The sequence below is a fragment of the Coregonus clupeaformis genome, unplaced genomic scaffold (assembly GCF_020615455.1).
Source record: "Coregonus clupeaformis isolate EN_2021a unplaced genomic scaffold, ASM2061545v1 scaf2767, whole genome shotgun sequence".
Classification (NCBI taxonomy): domain Eukaryota; kingdom Metazoa; phylum Chordata; class Actinopteri; order Salmoniformes; family Salmonidae; genus Coregonus; species Coregonus clupeaformis.
Window position 1 is genome coordinate 6,520 of NW_025536221.1, and position 3,983 is coordinate 10,502.

Below are 3,983 nucleotides of genomic sequence, written 5' to 3' on the forward strand. Positions count from 1 at the left end.
TCCATATTGCCCAGCCCTAATGTCAATGCATACACAGTTCAGATGAATTGACACAAGTTCAGTGTCTTTGAAAACATTAACACACTGTGCAGTAGTTGACTTTTTTCTTCCATTTACTAAAAATCAAACTGTTCTGCACCTTCAGTGCTAACAGTACAGCATTCATGTTAGTCATTCTGTGGACCATAATGAGACAGGAAGCTTCAAAGAAACAGCTTTTTTTCCTTTCTTTTAAAAGGAAAGTAAACTTTCAGTTTTTCCTTGCTTGTTCTAACACAACAAATAAAAACATGGGTTGGACATCAGTCTAAGATTCTTGATAACACTTCCACAGTCTCTACATATAGTCTAAGTGCATCAGTAACAGAAACTCCTGGAGCTGGCAAAATTGCAACCTCTTCATCTGAGAGCTCACGGGCCAGCTGAACCTCGGGGACTGACACAGTGCCTCAATGAAGGCAGTGAGGTCCGTTCCAATCGATCCCATATTCTTCAGGAACCTGAATGGATGACAAGCATAATCAGTCTTGTACTTAAAACTAGTTTGACATGTCCTTACACAAGATTGTTATTTTTGGTCACCAAGGCAGTGAGAAATGAAATGCTACTTATTCAGTTTTTTAAAATAATACAGCTTTGCATAGTATGCACTGTAGAAACTACAGCTCACAGGTTGATCTTTAAAAGCTCGGGAGATTTTAAAGAGACAATAATCTATAGTAAATGTTTCATTTAAAGTATCACATTTAGCACCATTTTTTTCTCCCATAATTCCTTTGGGGAAACAATTTTAAGAAAGTGTTTAAAGTTCATTGTTAACCTCAGTAGGATCCTCCTCAGGGCCTTGCTCTCTGTAACTTCTCCAGAGTTGCTGTGGTGACTGATTCCTTTCAGTTCTAAGACCGTGGAAGTTCCAAGCATCTCGAAAAGAGTCGAGGCTTTGCTGAACCAGTGGAAGGAAAATCCGGTGCAGAGCGAAAAGATGGACTTCATTGTCTGGATTCAGTGTCTCCTGATCTTCCAATGAAGTAAAGATCTGATAGAAGAGGTCCAGGGCATGTTCATAAACATCTCTCCACATCCTCTCTATTCTGTGTTTAGGATAAAATTGAGAAATTGTTAATTTATGACATATGCTAAAGTACATTCAACTAGTATGTTAGTTGTGTGAGCCTAGTTGCCAAACATATTTCTTTACCGCTGATTGTGGACACTTCTGCCTGTGATGTGTGAATTCCTGTCGGTACCTCTGCTTCTGATCATGAATTCTGCTACATCTGCATTCTCCCCCCTTTGTCAGACCGTACCCTTGATGGCAGCCCATACTGCTCAACAGCGGCGATAAAGCTCTGTAAGACCGTATGAGCTCTATTATTGCCGGCCACAGTCAGGTAGACCACTAAACGACTGAATCCATCCACCCCACCGTGGACAACAAATCTCCACCTGTTGCAAACACATGAAAAAATATAACTTTATTGTATAACAATTGTAATGAAACATATAGAAAGATGCATTGTTTATCTGCTAATATCACTGACCTGATAAGCTTATGGTGGCCATCTATATGCCACAAAGAGTTTGGGCCAGGAACAAAATACTGCCGTCGCCTTAATACACGCAGCCTCAGACGTCTCATGTAGACTCCCTCTGCATTGACTCTGCGTAAAGACTCTTGCAGTCTTGAGACTGAGGGGAGGAATGTAAAATGAATAACCACACACTCACTGGCTACTTATTTTGAGGATATAGTGGTGTCATAATAAAATAAATAATGTGTGTAAAACAGTCAACTATTACAGAACCACCACAGCTTCAAAAATGTACTTTACTGTCAGATATTGTACATATACATACATATATATATACATATATATATATATATACATACACATATATATACACATATATAAAAATTATATATACATATACATATATATATACACATACATACATACATACATATACATACATATATACATACATACATATATATATTTATATATATATACATACATATACATACATATATATACATACATATACATACATACATACATATATTTATATATATATATACATACACACATATATATACATATATATACACATATACATATATATACACATATACATATATACACACATATATAGATAGATAGATAGATAGATAGATAGATAGATAGATAGATAGATAGATAGATAGATAGATAGATAGATAGATAGATAGATAGATAGATAGATAGATAGATAGATAGATAGATAGATAGATAGATAGATACCACATGCTCGAACAGAGATGACCTGAGATTTTTGCCTCCTATGATATTTTGCTTTTCTATGATTATATTATACCCTTTACAGCAGGGGCACATCCGGACAGCTGAGAATATTACTGTCAGATATTGTTCCACCTCTATTAAACAGGAGGCTAAAAAATCACAGGACATGTCTATCCTGATGATACAAGTCAGCCGGTCCTGAAATGTGTGTTTCTCTTCACATTTCTTCTACACATTCTACATCTCAGAGGCGATGTCTTTCCATAAGCGGGCTTCCTTCACCTTTCAAAGGGGCAGAGCTCCAAATTAAAAATACATTTAAATAATGCCCATATTATTATCTACTCACTTGGAACATGCACACCTCTTGCATTCAGGTGACCACGCATTAGCTTGTAGCCGGTGTTTGGATGACTTCTGTGAATTTCACTTACAATACGGTCTAACTCCTCATCATTCACAGCTGAATAGAGATCTGTCTTTCTGTACAAACAAGAAAAACACAACATCAAGTAATGTTACCTTAAACGTCATATTCTTTCCGAGTGTATGAGAGCAGCAATTCATAAACAGAAAACTCATTAATTTAGTGTAAATACCTTAAACTGTATTGTTGCATGCGCCTCCTGATGGTCCTCTTTGACACACCGAACATCGCTGCAATTTGAACTGCGGGAACTCCACAAAGAAGTTGATGCTCCAGAACTGCACTCGGTATGTCAAACGTCAAACGCCAAACGCCCCGGTCCCTGTGTGTGTTGGGCCTGAAGTGCCCTGGTACCAGAGAAGCGGTGGACAACTTCTTCTAGATTTGCAATCACTCTGTGGTCGATATCTTCGTCGGAAAGTGCGGAAATGACTCCAACAACTTCAATAAGTTCCTCTGCTTTACTAGCTACATGCTCTGGGTCAGCAGGTCCTGCTTCTACATCCTCTGCTAAGTTTAAAATGTCTCTAACCAACTCCCTGGAAAGTTCACGGAGATCCTCCATTGTCTCTATCCAGGTTGGCCTACTCTACTTCAGACCAAAGCAATGGATCAGACTAGATTCGCGTTAGCCCCGCCCACTGACTTTGATGGGTCAGTTTGACAGTTTTAAGTAATTCATGAATCACTGCAATGCAGGATCATGAAATGTAAATGTAAATAGTGAAATAATTATATATGTATTTTACATAAAATGAATCGGTATTTGAATTAATTAATGACACATTTAATAACACATTTATGTATTTAATTCTAATTTTAATTAATTAATGACACATTTAAGTAATTATTTAATGGTGTATTTATTTATTTAATTGTGGCACTTTTAGTCCTCCATATATCAATCCATTTCAAATGCAGTAGTTTTCTATTTTTGCTTCCATTCTGTTCCATATGTACCATGTGTTCATTCTACTGATTAAATACATCGACATACTGTGATCCAGGTATGTCATTTACTTGTCAGGTATACTGTAATACTAAGTGTTGTAATGTATGAATAGTAACTCCAATGTTTTCCTTCTAAATGGTGTCAGTTATTAGTTGACGTAGCACAGTAAAAACACTTTAGTTAATAGATAGAAAACAGTCGTTATCAGTAAAGTTATAGCAGTACCAGAATTGACCACTAGAAGGATTGTGTCATCCATGGACATGTGACCAGAGCCCGTATTCACAAAGCATCCCAGAGTAAGAGTGCTGATCTAGGATCA